This window comes from Electrophorus electricus, chromosome 13, assembly GCF_041902795.1.
Source record: "Electrophorus electricus isolate QZ-2024a chromosome 13, ASM4190279v1, whole genome shotgun sequence".
Taxonomy (NCBI): Eukaryota; Metazoa; Chordata; class Actinopteri; order Gymnotiformes; family Gymnotidae; genus Electrophorus; species Electrophorus electricus.
Window position 1 is genome coordinate 20,839,861 of NC_137509.1, and position 17,768 is coordinate 20,857,628.

The 17,768-nt window shown below is 36.4% G+C and overlaps 17 pseudogenes; all 17 read left to right on the top strand.

The window, feature by feature from the left end:
* The first annotated feature begins 53 nt into the window (after positions 1 to 53).
* Positions 54 to 172, top strand: LOC145646667 (5S ribosomal RNA; annotated as a pseudogene).
* Positions 173 to 1,277: 1,105 nt separating this feature from the next.
* Positions 1,278 to 1,396, top strand: LOC145646668 (5S ribosomal RNA; annotated as a pseudogene).
* A 1,544-nt stretch (positions 1,397 to 2,940) lies between these two features.
* LOC145650083 (5S ribosomal RNA) lies at positions 2,941 to 3,059 on the top strand (annotated as a pseudogene).
* Positions 3,060 to 3,727: 668 nt separating this feature from the next.
* On the top strand, positions 3,728 to 3,846 carry LOC145649513 (5S ribosomal RNA; annotated as a pseudogene).
* A 1,438-nt stretch (positions 3,847 to 5,284) lies between these two features.
* Positions 5,285 to 5,403, top strand: LOC145646669 (5S ribosomal RNA; annotated as a pseudogene).
* Positions 5,404 to 6,069: 666 nt separating this feature from the next.
* On the top strand, positions 6,070 to 6,188 carry LOC145646670 (5S ribosomal RNA; annotated as a pseudogene).
* A 790-nt stretch (positions 6,189 to 6,978) lies between these two features.
* On the top strand, positions 6,979 to 7,097 carry LOC145648266 (5S ribosomal RNA; annotated as a pseudogene).
* A 352-nt stretch (positions 7,098 to 7,449) lies between these two features.
* LOC145650682 (5S ribosomal RNA) lies at positions 7,450 to 7,568 on the top strand (annotated as a pseudogene).
* Positions 7,569 to 8,125: 557 nt separating this feature from the next.
* On the top strand, positions 8,126 to 8,244 carry LOC145648141 (5S ribosomal RNA; annotated as a pseudogene).
* A 1,105-nt stretch (positions 8,245 to 9,349) lies between these two features.
* On the top strand, positions 9,350 to 9,468 carry LOC145647501 (5S ribosomal RNA; annotated as a pseudogene).
* A 1,105-nt stretch (positions 9,469 to 10,573) lies between these two features.
* LOC145646671 (5S ribosomal RNA) lies at positions 10,574 to 10,692 on the top strand (annotated as a pseudogene).
* Positions 10,693 to 11,796: 1,104 nt separating this feature from the next.
* Positions 11,797 to 11,915, top strand: LOC145646672 (5S ribosomal RNA; annotated as a pseudogene).
* Positions 11,916 to 13,020: 1,105 nt separating this feature from the next.
* Positions 13,021 to 13,139, top strand: LOC145650084 (5S ribosomal RNA; annotated as a pseudogene).
* Positions 13,140 to 13,807: 668 nt separating this feature from the next.
* LOC145646673 (5S ribosomal RNA) lies at positions 13,808 to 13,926 on the top strand (annotated as a pseudogene).
* Positions 13,927 to 15,488: 1,562 nt separating this feature from the next.
* LOC145649889 (5S ribosomal RNA) lies at positions 15,489 to 15,607 on the top strand (annotated as a pseudogene).
* Positions 15,608 to 15,959: 352 nt separating this feature from the next.
* On the top strand, positions 15,960 to 16,078 carry LOC145650683 (5S ribosomal RNA; annotated as a pseudogene).
* Positions 16,079 to 16,634: 556 nt separating this feature from the next.
* Positions 16,635 to 16,753, top strand: LOC145648142 (5S ribosomal RNA; annotated as a pseudogene).
* The last annotated feature ends 1,015 nt before the right edge of the window (positions 16,754 to 17,768 follow it).

Below are 17,768 nucleotides of genomic sequence, written 5' to 3' on the forward strand. Positions count from 1 at the left end.
ATTGGTCTTTGATCATATTTGCTATGATTAGGCAATTTGAGTAAGTGTTTAAGGCTTACGGCCACACCAGCTTGAGAACGCCCAATCTCATCTGACCTTGGAAGCTAAGCAAGTTTGGGCCTGAATAGTACTGAGGTGGGACCCTACCTAGGAATACCAGGTGCTGTAAGCTTTTCTTGCATCACTTTAATTTACTTTCAAGCTGACATGCTCAAATGTGAAGTGCAGTGATTAATAAAAAAAACTATCTGTTAGCACCTGGGAATAGCAGATGCTGTAAGTTTTTTTTGCATCACTTTCATTTACTCTCCAACTCACATGCCTGAATGTGAAGTGCAGTGATTCCTCAAAAATCTATCTGTTAGCACCTTGGACTACGAGATGCTGTAAGCTTCTCTTGCATCACTTTAATTTACTTTCAAGATGACATGCTAGGATGTGAAGTGCAGTGATTAATTAAAAAAACTATCTGTTAGCACCTGGGAATAGCAAATGCTGTAAGTTTTTGTTGCATCACTTTACTTTAATCTGCAACTGACAAGCTTGTATGTGAAGTGTACAGATTAAATAGAAATATTTTAGTACCAGGGAATAGCAGGTGCTGTAAGATTGTATTGCATCCCTTTAATTTATGTTCAAGCTATCATGTTCAAATTTGAAGTGCAGTGAATAATTAACTCAAACTATCTGTTAGCACCTGGGAATAGCAGATGCTGTAAGTTTTTTTTGCATCACTTTCATTTACTCTCCAACTCACATGCCTGAATGTGAAGTGCAGTGATTCATCAAAAAACTATATGTTAGCACATTGGACTACGAGATGCTGTAAGCTTCTCTTGCATCACTTTAATTTACTGTCAAGATGACATGCTAGGATGTGAAATGCAGTGATTAATTAAAAAAACTATCTGTTAGCACCTGGGAATAGCAGATGCTGTAAGTTTTTGTTGCATCACTTTACTTTAATCTGCAACTGACAAGCTTGTATGTGAAGTGTACAGATTAAATAGAAATATTTTAGTACCAGGGAATAGCAGGTGCTGTAAGATTGTTTGCATCCCTTTAATTTATGTTCAATCTATCATGTTCAAATTTGAAGTGCAGTGAATAATTAGTGCCTCAGTATACCAGCTCCGTATTGTAAGCTTTTATTGCATCATTTAATTACATTCAAGATAACATTCTAGAATGTCAAGTGCAGGGATTAATAAAAAAAATTGTCAGATTGGTCTTTGATCATATTTGCTATGATTAGGCAATTTGAGTAAGTGTTTAAGGCTTACGGCCACACCAGCTTGAGAACGCCCAATCTCATCTGACCTTGGAAGCTAAGCAAGTTTGGGCCTGAATAGTACTGAGGTGGGACCCTACCTAGGAATACCAGGTGCTGTAAGCTTTTCTTGCATCACTTTAATTTACTTTCAAGCTGACATGCTCAAATGTGAAGTGCAGTGATTAATAAAAAAAACTATCTGTTAGCACCTGGGAATAGCAGATGCTGTAAGTTTTTTTTGCATCACTTTCATTTACTCTCCAACTCACATGCCTGAATGTGAAGTGCAGTGATTCCTCAAAAATCTATCTGTTAGCACCTTGGACTACGAGATGCTGTAAGCTTCTCTTGCATCACTTTAATTTACTTTCAAGATGACATGCTAGGATGTGAAGTGCAGTGATTAATTAAAAAAACTATCTGTTAGCACCTGGGAATAGCAAATGCTGTAAGTTTTTGTTGCATCACTTTACTTTAATCTGCAACTGACAAGCTTGTATGTGAAGTGTACAGATTAAATAGAAATATTTTAGTACCAGGGAATAGCAGGTGCTGTAAGATTGTATTGCATCCCTTTAATTTATGTTCAAGCTATCATGTTCAAATTTGAAGTGCAGTGAATAATTAACTCAAACTATCTGTTAGCACCTGGGAATAGCAGATGCTGTAAGTTTTTTTTGCATCACTTTCATTTACTCTCCAACTCACATGCCTGAATGTGAAGTGCAGTGATTCATCAAAAAACTATATGTTAGCACATTGGACTACGAGATGCTGTAAGCTTCTCTTGCATCACTTTAATTTACTGTCAAGATGACATGCTAGGATGTGAAATGCAGTGATTAATTAAAAAAACTATCTGTTAGCACCTGGGAATAGCAGATGCTGTAAGTTTTTGTTGCATCACTTTACTTTAATCTGCAACTGACAAGCTTGTATGTGAAGTGTACAGATTAAATAGAAATATTTTAGTACCAGGGAATAGCAGGTGCTGTAAGATTGTATTGCATCCCTTTAATTTATGTTCAAGCTATCATGTTCAAATTTGAAGTGCAATGAATAATTAACTCAAACTATCTGTTAGCACCTGGGAATAGCAGATGCTGTAAGTTTTTTTTGCATCACTTTCATTTACTCTCCAACTCACATGCCTGAATGTGAAGTGCAGTGATTCATCAAAAAACTATATGTTAGCACATTGGACTACGAGATGCTGTAAGCTTCTCTTGCATCACTTTAATTTACTGTCAAGATGACATGCTAGGATGTGAAATGCAGTGATTAATTAAAAAAACTATCTGTTAGCACCTGGGAATAGCAGATGCTGTAAGTTTTTGTTGCATCACTTTACTTTAATCTGCAACTGACAAGCTTGTATGTGAAGTGTACAGATTAAATAGAAATATTTTAGTACCAGGGAATAGCAGGTGCTGTAAGATTGTTTGCATCCCTTTAATTTATGTTCAAGCTATCATGTTCAAATTTGAAGTGCAGTGAATAATTAGTGCCTCCGTATACCAGCTCCGTATTGTAAGCTTTTATTGCATCATTTAATTACATTCAAGATAACATTCTAGAATGTCAAGTGCAGGGATTAATAAAAAAAATTGTCAGATTGGTCTTTGATCATATTTGCTATGATTAGGCAATTTGAGTAAGTGTTTAAGGCTTACGGCCACACCAGCTTAAGAACGCCCAATCTCATCTGACCTTGGAAGCTAAGCAAGTTTGGGCCTGAATAGTACTGAGGTGGGACCCTACCTAGGAATACCAGGTGCTGTAAGATTGTATTGCATCCCTTTAATTTATGTTCAAGCTATCATGTTCAAATTTGAAGTGCAGTGAATAATTAACTCAAACTATCTGTTAGCACCTGGGAATAGCAGATGCTGTAAGTTTTTTTTGCATCACTTTCATTTACTCTCCAACTCACATGCCTGAATGTGAAGTGCAGTGATTCCTCAAAAATCTATCTGTTAGCACCTTGGACTACGAGATGCTGTAAGCTTCTCTTGCATCACTTTAATTTACTTTCAAGATGACATGCTAGGATGTGAAGTGCAGTGATTAATTAAAAAAAACTATCTGTTAGCACCTGGGAATAGCAGATGCTGTAAGTTTTTGTTGCATCACTTTACTTTAATCTACAACTGACAAGCTTGTATGTGAAGTGTACAGATTAAATAGAAATATTTTAGTACCAGGGAATAGCAGGTGCTGTAAGATTGTTTGCATCCCTTTAATTTATGTTCAATCTATCATGTTCAAATTTGAAGTGCAGTGAATAATTAGTGCCTCAGTATACCAGCTCCGTATTGTAAGCTTTTATTGGATCATTTAATTACATTCAAGATAACATTCTAGAATGTCAAGTGCAGGGATTAATAAAAAAAATTGTCAGATTGGTCTTTGATCATATTTGCTATGATTAGGCAATTTGAGTAAGTGTTTAACGCTTACGGCCACACCAGCTTGAGAACGCCCAATCTCATCTGACCTTGGAAGCTAAGCAAGTTTGGGCGTGAATAGTACTGAGGTGGGACCCTACCTAGGAATACCAGGTGCTGTAAGCTTTTCTTGCATCACTTTAATTTACTTTCAAGCTGACATGCTCAAATGTGAAGTGCAGTGATTAATAAAAAAAACTATCTGTTAGCACCTGGGAATAGCAGATGCTGTAAGTTTTTTTTGCATCACTTTCATTTACTCTCCAACTCACATGCCTGAATGTGAAGTGCAGTGATTCCTCAAAAATCTATCTGTTAGCACCTTGGACTACGAGATGCTGTAAGCTTCTCTTGCATCACTTTAATTTACTTTCAAGATGACATGCTAGGATGTGAAGTGCAGTGATTAATTAAAAAAACTATCTGTTAGCACCTGGGAATAGCAAATGCTGTAAGTTTTTGTTGCATCACTTTACTTTAATCTGCAACTGACAAGCTTGTATGTGAAGTGTACAGATTAAATAGAAATATTTTAGTACCAGGGAATAGCAGGTGCTGTAAGATTGTATTGCATCCCTTTAATTTATGTTCAAGCTATCATGTTCAAATTTGAAGTGCAGTGAATAATTAACTCAAACTATCTGTTAGCACCTGGGAATAGCAGATGCTGTAAGTTTTTTTTGCATCACTTTCATTTACTCTCCAACTCACATGCCTGAATGTGAAGTGCAGTGATTCCTCAAAAATCTATCTGTTAGCACCTTGGACTACGAGATGCTGTAAGCTTCTCTTGCATCACTTTAATTTACTTTCAAGCTGACATGCTCAAATGTGAAGTGCAGTGATTAATAAAAAAAACTATCTGTTAGCACCTGGGAATAGCAGGTGCTGTAAGATTGTATTGCATCCCTTTAATTTATGTTCAAGCTATCATGTTCAAATTTGAAGTGCAGTGAATAATTAACTCAAACTATCTGTTAGCACCTGGGAATAGCAGATGCTGTAAGTTTTTTTTGCATCACTTTCATTTACTCTCCAACTCACATGCCTGAATGTGAAGTGCAGTGATTCCTCAAAAATCTATCTGTTAGTACCTTGGACTACGAGATGCTGTAAGCTTCTCTTGCATCACTTTAATTTACTTTCAAGATGACATGCTAGGATGTGAAGTGCAGTGATTAATTATAAAAACTATCTGTTAGCACCTGGGAATAGCAAATGCTGTAAGTTTTTGTTGCATCACTTTACTTTAATCTGCAACTGACAAGCTTGTATGTGAAGTGTACAGATTAAATAGAAATATTTTAGTACCAGGGAATAGCAGGTGCTGTAAGATTGTTTGCATCCCTTTAATTTATGTTCAAGCTATCATGTTCAAATTTGAAGTGCAGTGAATAATTAGTGCCTCAGTATACCAGCTCCGTATTGTAAGCTTTTATTGCATCATTTAATTACATTCAAGATAACATTCTAGAATGTCAAGTGCAGGGATTAATAAAAAAAATTGTCAGATTGGTCTTTGATCATATTTGCTATGATTAGGCAATTTGAGTAAGTGTTTAAGGCTTACGGCCACACCAGCTTGAGAACGCCCAATCTCATCTGACCTTGGAAGCTAAGCAAGTTTGGGCCTGAATAGTACTGAGGTGGGACCCTACCTAGGAATACCAGGTGCTGTAAGCTTTTCTTGCATCACTTTAATTTACTTTCAAGCTGACATGCTCAAATGTGAAGTGCAGTGATTAATAAAAAAAACTATCTGTTAGCACCTGGGAATAGCAGATGCTGTAAGTTTTTTTTGCATCACTTTCATTTACTCTCCAACTCACATGCCTGAATGTGAAGTGCAGTGATTCCTCAAAAATCTATCTGTTAGCACCTTGGACTACGAGATGCTGTAAGCTTCTCTTGCATCACTTTAATTTACTTTCAAGATGACATGCTAGGATGTGAAGTGCAGTGATTAATTAAAAAAACTATCTGTTAGCACCTGGGAATAGCAGATGCTGTAAGTTTTTGTTGCATCACTTTACTTTAATCTGCAACTGACAAGCTTGTATGTGAAGTGTACAGATTAAATAGAAATATTTTAGTACCAGGGAATAGCAGGTGCTGTAAGATTGTTTGCATCCCTTTAATTTATGTTCAAGCTATCATGTTCAAATTTGAAGTGCAGTGAATAATTAGTGCCTCCGTATACCAGCTCCGTATTGTAAGCTTTTATTGCATCATTTAATTACATTCAAGATAACATTCTAGAATGTCAAGTGCAGGGATTAATAAAAAAAATTGTCAGATTGGTCTTTGATCATATTTGCTATGATTAGGGAATTTGAGTAAGTGTTTAAGGCTTACGGCCACACCAGCTTGAGAACGCCCAATCTCATCTGACCTTGGAAGCTAAGCAAGTTTGGGCCTGAATAGTACTGAGGTGGGACCCTACCTAGGAATACCAGGTGCTGTAAGCTTTCCTTGCATCACTTTAATTTACTTTCAAGCTGACATGCTCAAATGTGAAGTGCAGTGATTAATAAAAAAAACTATCTGTTAGCACCTGGGAATAGCAGATGCTGTAAGTTTTTTTTGCATCACTTTCATTTACTCTCCAACTCACATGCCTGAATGTGAAGTGCAGTGATTCCTCAAAAATCTATCTGTTAGCACCTTGGACTACGAGATGCTGTAAGCTTCTCTTGCATCACTTTAATTTACTTTCAAGATGACATGCTAGGATGTGAAGTGCAGTGATTAATTAAAAAAACTATCTGTTAGCACCTGGGAATAGCAGATGCTGTAAGTTTTTGTTGCATCACTTTACTTTAATCTGCAACTGACAAGCTTGTATGTGAAGTGTACAGATTAAATAGAAATATTTTAGTACCAGGGAATAGCAGGTGCTGTAAGATTGTTTGCATCCCTTTAATTTATTTTCAAGCTATCATGTTCAAATTTGAAGTGCAGTGAATAATTAACTCAAACTATCTGTTAGCACCTGGGAATAGCAGATTTTGTAAGTTTTTTTTGCATCACTTTCATTTACTCTCCAACTCACATGCCTGAATGTGAAGTGCAGTGATTCATCAAAAAACTGTCTGTTAGTGCCTCCGTATACAAGATGTTGTAAGCTTTTATTGCATCATTTAATTTACATTCAAGATAACATTCTAGAACGTCAAGTGCAGGGATTAATAAAAAAAATTGTCAGATTGGTCTTTGATCATATTTGCTATGATTAGGCAATTTGAGTAAGCGTTTAAGGCTTACGGCCACACCAGCTTGAGAACGCCCAATCTCATCTGATCTTGGAAGCTAAGCAAGTTTGAGCCTGGATAGTACTGAGGTGGGACCCTACCTAGGAATACCAGGTGCTGTAAGCTTTTCTTGCATCACTTTAATTTACTTTCAAGCTGACATGCTCAAATGTGAAGTGCAGTGATTAATATAAAAAACTATCTGTTAGCACCTGGGAATAGCAGATGCTGTAAGTTTTTTTTGCATCACTTTCATTTACTCTCCAACTCACATGCCTGAATGTGAAGTGCAGTGATTCATCAAAAAACTGTCTGTTAGTGCCTCCGTATACCAGATGTTGTAAGCTTTTATTGCATCATTTAATTTACATTCAAGATAACATTCTAGAATGTCAAGTACAGGGATTAATAAAAAAAATTGTCAGATTGGTCTTTGATCATATTTGCTATGATTAGGCAATTTGAGTAAGTGTTTGAGGCTTACGGCCACACCAGTTTGAGCACGCCCAATCTCATCTGACCTTGGAAGCTAAGCAAGTTTGGGCCTGGATACTACTGAGGTGGGACCTTACCTAGGAATACCAGGTGCTGTAAGCTTTTCTTGCATCACTTTAATTTACTTTCAAGCTGACATGCTCAAATGTGAAGTGCAGTGATTAATAAAAAAAAACTATCTGTTAGCACATTGGACTACGAGATGCTGTAAGCTTCTCTTGCATCACTTTAATTTACTGTCAAGATGACATGCTAGGATGTGAAATGCAGTGATTAATTAAAAAAACTATCTGTTAGCACCTGGGAATAGCAGATGCTGTAAGTTTTTGTTGCATCACTTTACTTTAATCTGCAACTGACAAGCTTGTATGTGAAGTGTACAGATTAAATAGAAATATTTTAGTACCAGGGAATAGCAGGTGCTGTAAGATTGTTTGCATCCCTTTAATTTATGTTCAAGCTATCATGTTCAAATTTGAAGTGCAGTGAATAATTAGTGCCTCCGTATACCAGCTCCGTATTGTAAGCTTTTATTGCATCATTTAATTACATTCAAGATAACATTCTAGAATGTCAATTGCAGGGATTAATAAAAAAAATTGTCAGATTGGTCTTTGATCATATTTGCTATGATTAGGCAATTTGAGTAAGTGTTTAAGTCTTACGGCCACACCAGCTTGAGAACGCCCAATCTCATCTGACCTTGGAAGCTAAGCAAGTTTGGGCCTGAATAGTACTGAGGTGGGACCCTACCTAGGAATACCAGGTGCTGTAAGCTTTTCTTGCATCACTTTAATTTACTTTCAAGCTGACATGCTCAAATGTGAAGTGCAGTGATTAATAAAAAAAACTATCTGTTAGCACCTGGGAATAGCAGATGCTGTAAGTTTTTTTTGCATGACTTTCATTTACTCTCCAACTCACATGCCTGAATGTGAAGTGCAGTGATTCCTCAAAAATCTATCTGTTAGCACCTTGGACTACGAGATGCTGTAAGCTTCTCTTGCATCACTTTAATTTACTTTCAAGATGACATGCTAGGATGTGAAGTGCAGTGATTAATTAAAAAAACTATCTGTTAGCACCTGGGAATAGCAAATGCTGTAAGTTTTTGTTGCATCACTTTACTTTAATCTGCAACTGACAAGCTTGTATGTGAAGTGTACAGATTAAATAGAAATATTTTAGTACCAGGGAATAGCAGGTGCTGTAAGATTGTATTGCATCCCTTTAATTTATGTTCAAGCTATCATGTTCAAATTTGAAGTGCAGTGAATAATTAACTCAAACTATCTGTTAGCACCTGGGAATAGCAGATGCTGTAAGTTTTTTTTGCATCACTTTCATTTACTCTCCAACTCACATGCCTGAATGTGAAGTGTAGTGATTCATCAAAAAACTATATGTTAGCACATTGGACTACGAGATGCTGTAAGCTTCTCTTGCATCACTTTAATTTACTGTCAAGATGACATGCTGGGATGTGAAATGCAGTGATTAATTAAAAAAACTATCTGTTAGCACCTGGGAATAGCAGATGCTGTAAGTTTTTGTTGCATCACTTTACTTTAATCTGCAACTGACAAGCTTGTATGTGAAGTGTACAGATTAAATAGAAATATTTTAGTACCAGGGAATAGCAGGTGCTGTAAGATTGTTTGGATCCCTTTAATTTATGTTCAAGCTATCATGTTCAAATTTGAAGTGCAGTGAATAATTAGTGCCTCCGTATACCAGCTCCGTATTGTAAGCTTTTATTGCATCATTTAATTACATTCAAGATAACATTCTAGAATGTCAATTGCAGGGATTAATAAAAAAAATTGTCAGATTGGTCTTTGATCATATTTGCTATGATTAGGCAATTTGAGTAAGTGTTTAAGGCTTATGGCCACACCAGCTTGAGAACGCCCAATCTCATCTGACCTTGGAAGCTAAGCAAGTTTGGGCCTGAATAGTACTGAGGTGGGACCCTACCTAGGAATACCAGGTGCTGTAAGCTTTTCTTGCATCACTTTAATTTACTTTCAAGTTGACATGCTCAAATGTGAAGTGCAGTGATTAATAAAAAAAACTATCTGTTAGCACCTGGGAATAGCAGATGCTGTAAGTTTTTTTTGCATCACTTTCATTTACTCTCCAACTCACATGCCTGAATGTGAAGTGCAGTGATTCCTCAAAAATCTATCTGTTAGCACCTTGGACTACGAGATGCTGTAAGCTTCTCTTGCATCACTTTAATTTACTTTCAAGATGACATGCTAGGATGTGAAGTGCAGTGATTAATTAAAAAAACTATCTGTTAGCACCTGGGAATAGCAAATGCTGTAAGTTTTTGTTGCATCACTTTACTTTAATCTGCAACTGACAAGCTTGTATGTGAAGTGTACAGATTAAATAGAAATATTTTAGTACCAGGGAATAGCAGGTGCTGTAAGATTGTATTGCATCCCTTTAATTTATGTTCAAGCTATCATGTTCAAATTTGAAGTGCAGTGAATAATTAACTCAAACTATCTGTTAGCACCTGGGAATAGCAGATGCTGTAAGTTTTTTTTGCATCACTTTCATTTACTCTCCAACTCACATGCCTGAATGTGAAGTGCAGTGATTCCTCAAAAATCTATCTGTTAGTACCTTGGACTACGAGATGCTGTAAGCTTCTCTTGCATCACTTTAATTTACTTTCAAGATGACATGCTAGGATGTGAAGTGCAGTGATTAATTATAAAAACTATCTGTTAGCACCTGGGAATAGCAAATGCTGTAAGTTTTTGTTGCATCACTTTACTTTAATCTGCAACTGACAAGCTTGTATGTGAAGTGTACAGATTAAATAGAAATATTTTAGTACCAGGGAATAGCAGGTGCTGTAAGATTGTTTGCATCCCTTTAATTTATGTTCAAGCTATCATGTTCAAATTTGAAGTGCAGTGAATAATTAGTGCCTCAGTATACCAGCTCCGTATTGTAAGCTTTTATTGCATCATTTAATTACATTCAAGATAACATTCTAGAATGTCAAGTGCAGGGATTAATAAAAAAAATTGTCAGATTGGTCTTTGATCATATTTGCTATGATTAGGCAATTTGAGTAAGTGTTTAAGGCTTACGGCCACACCAGCTTGAGAACGCCCAATCTCATCTGACCTTGGAAGCTAAGCAAGTTTGGGCCTGAATAGTACTGAGGTGGGACCCTACCTAGGAATACCAGGTGCTGTAAGCTTTTCTTGCATCACTTTAATTTACTTTCAAGCTGACATGCTCAAATGTGAAGTGCAGTGATTAATAAAAAAAACTATCTGTTAGCACCTGGGAATAGCAGATGCTGTAAGTTTTTTTTGCATCACTTTCATTTACTCTCCAACTCACATGCCTGAATGTGAAGTGCAGTGATTCCTCAAAAATCTATCTGTTAGCACCTTGGACTACGAGATGCTGTAAGCTTCTCTTGCATCACTTTAATTTACTTTCAAGATGACATGCTAGGATGTGAAGTGCAGTGATTAATTAAAAAAACTATCTGTTAGCACCTGGGAATAGCAGATGCTGTAAGTTTTTGTTGCATCACTTTACTTTAATCTGCAACTGACAAGCTTGTATGTGAAGTGTACAGATTAAATAGAAATATTTTAGTACCAGGGAATAGCAGGTGCTGTAAGATTGTTTGCATCCCTTTAATTTATTTTCAAGCTATCATGTTCAAATTTGAAGTGCAGTGAATAATTAACTCAAACTATCTGTTAGCACCTGGGAATAGCAGATGCTGTAAGTTTTTTTTGCATCACTTTCATTTACTCTCCAACTCACATGCCTGAATGTGAAGTGCAGTGATTCCTCAAAAATCTATCTGTTAGCACCTTGGACTACGAGATGCTGTAAGCTTCTCTTGCATCACTTTAATTTACTTTCAAGATGACATGCTAGGATGTGAAGTGCAGTGATTAATTAAAAAAACTATCTGTTAGCACCTGGGAATAGCAAATGCTGTAAGTTTTTGTTGCATCACTTTACTTTAATCTGCAACTGACAAGCTTGTATGTGAAGTGTACAGATTAAATAGAAATATTTTAGTACCAGGGAATAGCAGGTGCTGTAAGATTGTTTGCATCCCTTTAATTTATGTTCAAGCTATCATGTTCAAATTTGAAGTGCAGTGAATAATTAGTGCCTCCGTATACCAGCTCCGTATTGTAAGCTTTTATTGCATCATTTAATTACATTCAAGATAACATTCTAGAATGTCAAGTGCAGGGATTAATAAAAAAAATTGTCAGATTGGTCTTTGATCATATTTGCTATGATTAGGCAATTTGAGTAAGTGTTTAAGGCTTACGGCCACACCAGCTTGAGAACGCCCAATCTCATCTGACCTTGGAAGCTAAGCAAGTTTGGGCCTGAATAGTACTGAGGTGGGACCCTACCTAGGAATACCAGGTGCTGTAAGCTTTTCTTGCATCACTTTAATTTACTTTCAAGCTGACATGCTCAAATGTGAAGTGCAGTGATTAATAAAAAAAACTATCTGTTAGCACCTGGGAATAGCAGATGCTGTAAGTTTTTTTTGCATCACTTTCATTTACTCTCCAACTCACATGCCTGAATGTGAAGTGCAGTGATTCATCAAAAAACTATATGTTAGCACATTGGACTACGAGATGCTGTAAGCTTCTCTTGCATCACTTTAATTTACTGTCAAGATGACATGCTAGGATGTGAAATGCAGTGATTAATTAAAAAAACTATCTGTTAGCACCTGGGAATAGCAGATGCTGTAAGTTTTTGTTGCATCACTTTACTTTAATCTGCAACTGACAAGCTTGTATGTGAAGTGTACAGATTAAATAGAAATATTTTAGTACCAGGGAATAGCAGGTGCTGTAAGATTGTATTGCATCCCTTTAATTTATGTTCAAGCTATCATGTTCAAATTTGAAGTGCAATGAATAATTAACTCAAACTATCTGTTAGCACCTGGGAATAGCAGATGCTGTAAGTTTTTTTTGCATCACTTTCATTTACTCTCCAACTCACATGCCTGAATGTGAAGTGCAGTGATTCATCAAAAAACTATATGTTAGCACATTGGACTACGAGATGCTGTAAGCTTCTCTTGCATCACTTTAATTTACTGTCAAGATGACATGCTAGGATGTGAAATGCAGTGATTAATTAAAAAAACTATCTGTTAGCACCTGGGAATAGCAGATGCTGTAAGTTTTTGTTGCATCACTTTACTTTAATCTGCAACTGACAAGCTTGTATGTGAAGTGTACAGATTAAATAGAAATATTTTAGTACCAGGGAATAGCAGGTGCTGTAAGATTGTTTGCATCCCTTTAATTTATGTTCAAGCTATCATGTTCAAATTTGAAGTGCAGTGAATAATTAGTGCCTCCGTATACCAGCTCCGTATTGTAAGCTTTTATTGCATCATTTAATTACATTCAAGATAACATTCTAGAATGTCAAGTGCAGGGATTAATAAAAAAAATTGTCAGATTGGTCTTTGATCATATTTGCTATGATTAGGCAATTTGAGTAAGTGTTTAAGGCTTACGGCCACACCAGCTTAAGAACGCCCAATCTCATCTGACCTTGGAAGCTAAGCAAGTTTGGGCCTGAATAGTACTGAGGTGGGACCCTACCTAGGAATACCAGGTGCTGTAAGATTGTATTGCATCCCTTTAATTTATGTTCAAGCTATCATGTTCAAATTTGAAGTGCAGTGAATAATTAACTCAAACTATCTGTTAGCACCTGGGAATAGCAGATGCTGTAAGTTTTTTTTGCATCACTTTCATTTACTCTCCAACTCACATGCCTGAATGTGAAGTGCAGTGATTCCTCAAAAATCTATCTGTTAGCACCTTGGACTACGAGATGCTGTAAGCTTCTCTTGCATCACTTTAATTTACTTTCAAGATGACATGCTAGGATGTGAAGTGCAGTGATTAATTAAAAAAAACTATCTGTTAGCACCTGGGAATAGCAGATGCTGTAAGTTTTTGTTGCATCACTTTACTTTAATCTACAACTGACAAGCTTGTATGTGAAGTGTACAGATTAAATAGAAATATTTTAGTACCAGGGAATAGCAGGTGCTGTAAGATTGTTTGCATCCCTTTAATTTATGTTCAATCTATCATGTTCAAATTTGAAGTGCAGTGAATAATTAGTGCCTCAGTATACCAGCTCCGTATTGTAAGCTTTTATTGGATCATTTAATTACATTCAAGATAACATTCTAGAATGTCAAGTGCAGGGATTAATAAAAAAAATTGTCAGATTGGTCTTTGATCATATTTGCTATGATTAGGCAATTTGAGTAAGTGTTTAAGGCTTACGGCCACACCAGCTTGAGAACGCCCAATCTCATCTGACCTTGGAAGCTAAGCAAGTTTGGGCCTGAATAGTACTGAGGTGGGACCCTACCTAGGAATACCAGGTGCTGTAAGCTTTTCTTGCATCACTTTAATTTACTTTCAAGCTGACATGCTCAAATGTGAAGTGCAGTGATTAATAAAAAAAACTATCTGTTAGCACCTGGGAATAGCAGATGCTGTAAGTTTTTTTTGCATCACTTTCATTTACTCTCCAACTCACATGCCTGAATGTGAAGTGCAGTGATTCCTCAAAAATCTATCTGTTAGCACCTTGGACTACGAGATGCTGTAAGCTTCTCTTGCATCACTTTAATTTACTTTCAAGATGACATGCTAGGATGTGAAGTGCAGTGATTAATTAAAAAAACTATCTGTTAGCACCTGGGAATAGCAAATGCTGTAAGTTTTTGTTGCATCACTTTACTTTAATCTGCAACTGACAAGCTTGTATGTGAAGTGTACAGATTAAATAGAAATATTTTAGTACCAGGGAATAGCAGGTGCTGTAAGATTGTATTGCATCCCTTTAATTTATGTTCAAGCTATCATGTTCAAATTTGAAGTGCAGTGAATAATTAACTCAAACTATCTGTTAGCACCTGGGAATAGCAGATGCTGTAAGTTTTTTTTGCATCACTTTCATTTACTCTCCAACTCACATGCCTGAATGTGAAGTGCAGTGATTCCTCAAAAATCTATCTGTTAGCACCTTGGACTACGAGATGCTGTAAGCTTCTCTTGCATCACTTTAATTTACTTTCAAGCTGACATGCTCAAATGTGAAGTGCAGTGATTAATAAAAAAAACTATCTGTTAGCACCTGGGAATAGCAGGTGCTGTAAGATTGTATTGCATCCCTTTAATTTATGTTCAAGCTATCATGTTCAAATTTGAAGTGCAGTGAATAATTAACTCAAACTATCTGTTAGCACCTGGGAATAGCAGATGCTGTAAGTTTTTTTTGCATCACTTTCATTTACTCTCCAACTCACATGCCTGAATGTGAAGTGCAGTGATTCCTCAAAAATCTATCTGTTAGCACCTTGGACTACGAGATGCTGTAAGCTTCTCTTGCATCACTTTAATTTACTTTCAAGATGACATGCTAGGATGTGAAGTGCAGTGATTAATTAAAAAAACTATCTGTTAGCACCTGGGAATAGCAGATGCTGTAAGTTTTTGTTGCATCACTTTACTTTAATCTGCAACTGACAAGCTTGTATGTGAAGTGTACAGATTAAATAGAAATATTTTAGTACCAGGGAATAGCAGGTGCTGTAAGATTGTTTTCATCCCTTTAATTTATTTTCAAGCTATCATGTTCAAATTTGAAGTGCAGTGAATAATTAACTCAAACTATCTGTTAGCACCTGGGAATAGCAGATTTTGTAAGTTTTTTTTGCATCACTTTCATTTACTCTCCAACTCACATGCCTGAATGTGAAGTGCAGTGATTCATCAAAAAACTGTCTGTTAGTGCCTCCGTATACAAGATGTTGTAAGCTTTTATTGCATCATTTAATTTACATTCAAGATAACATTCTAGAACGTCAAGTGCAGGGATTAATAAAAAAAATTGTCAGATTGGTCTTTGATCATATTTGCTATGATTAGGCAATTTGAGTAAGCGTTTAAGGCTTACGGCCACACCAGCTTCAGAACGCCCAATCTCATCTGATCTTGGAAGCTAAGCAAGTTTGAGCCTGGATAGTACTGAGGTGGGACCCTACCTAGGAATACCAGGTGCTGTAAGCTTTTCTTGCATCACTTTAATTTACTTTCAAGCTGACATGCTCAAATATGAAGTGCAGTGATTAATATAAAAAACTATCTGTTAGCACCTGGGAATAGCAGATGCTGTAAGTTTTTTTTGCATCACTTTCATTTACTCTCCAACTCACATGCCTGAATGTGAAGTGCAGTGATTCATCAAAAAACTGTCTGTTAGTGCCTCCGTATACCAGATGTTGTAAGCTTTTATTGCATCATTTAATTTACATTCAAGATAACATTCTAGAATGTCAAGTACAGGGATTAATAAAAAAAATTGTCAGATTGGTCTTTGATCATATTTGCTATGATTAGGCAATTTGAGTAAGTGTTTGAGGCTTACGGCCACACCAGTTTGAGCACGCCCAATCTCATCTGACCTTGGAAGCTAAGCAAGTTTGGGCCTGGATACTACTGAGGTGGGACCTTACCTAGGAATACCAGGTGCTGTAAGCTTTTCTTGCATCACTTTAATTTACTTTCAAGCTGACATGCTCAAATGTGAAGTGCAGTGATTAATAAAAAAAACTATCTGTTAGCACATTGGACTACGAGATGCTGTAAGCTTCTCTTGCATCACTTTAATTTACTGTCAAGATGACATGCTAGGATGTGAAATGCAGTGATTAATTAAAAAAACTATCTGTTAGCACCTGGGAATAGCAGATGCTGTAAGTTTTTGTTGCATCACTTTACTTTAATCTGCAACTGACAAGCTTGTATGTGAAGTGTACAGATTAAATAGAAATATTTTAGTACCAGGGAATAGCAGGTGCTGTAAGATTGTTTGCATCCCTTTAATTTATGTTCAAGCTATCATGTTCAAATTTGAAGTGCAGTGAATAATTAGTGCCTCCGTATACCAGCTCCGTATTGTAAGCTTTTATTGCATCATTTAATTACATTCAAGATAACATTCTAGAATGTCAATTGCAGGGATTAATAAAAAAAATTGTCAGATTGGTCTTTGATCATATTTGCTATGATTAGGCAATTTGAGTAAGTGTTTAAGTCTTACGGCCACACCAGCTTGAGAACGCCCAATCTCATCTGACCTTGGAAGCTAAGCAAGTTTGGGCCTGAATAGTACTGAGGTGGGACCCTACCTAGGAATACCAGGTGCTGTAAGCTTTTCTTGCATCACTTTAATTTACTTTCAAGCTGACATGCTCAAATGTGAAGTGCAGTGATTAATAAAAAAAACTATCTGTTAGCACCTGGGAATAGCAGATGCTGTAAGTTTTTTTTGCATGACTTTCATTTACTCTCCAACTCACATGCCTGAATGTGAAGTGCAGTGATTCCTCAAAAATCTATCTGTTAGCACCTTGGACTACGAGATGCTGTAAGCTTCTCTTGCATCACTTTAATTTACTTTCAAGATGACATGCTAGGATGTGAAGTGCAGTGATTAATTAAAAAAACTATCTGTTAGCACCTGGGAATAGCAAATGCTGTAAGTTTTTGTTGCATCACTTTACTTTAATCTGCAACTGACAAGCTTGTATGTGAAGTGTACAGATTAAATAGAAATATTTTAGTACCAGGGAATAGCAGGTGCTGTAAGATTGTATTGCATCCCTTTAATTTATGTTCAAGCTATCATGTTCAAATTTGAAGTGCAGTGAATAATTAACTCAAACTATCTGTTAGCACCTGGGAATAGCAGATGCTGTAAGTTTTTTTTGCATCACTTTCATTTACTCTCCAACTCACATGCCTGAATGTGAAGTGCAGTGATTCATCAAAAAACTATATGTTAGCACATTGGACTACGAGATGCTGTAAGCTTCTCTTGCATCACTTTAATTTACTGTCAAGATGACATGCTAGGATGTGAAATGCAGTGATTAATTAAAAAAACTATCTGTTAGCACCTGGGAATAGCAGATGCTGTAAGTTTTTGTTGCATCACTTTACTTTAATCTGCAACTGACAAGCTTGTATGTGAAGTGTACAGATTAAATAGAAATATTTTAGTACCAGGGAATAGCAGGTGCTGTAAGATTGTTTGCATCCCTTTAATTTATGTTCAAGCTATCATGTTCAAATTTGAAGTGCAGTGAATAATTAGTGCCTCCGTATACCAGCTCCGTATTGTAAGCTTTTATTGCATCATTTAATTACATTCAAGATAACATTCTAG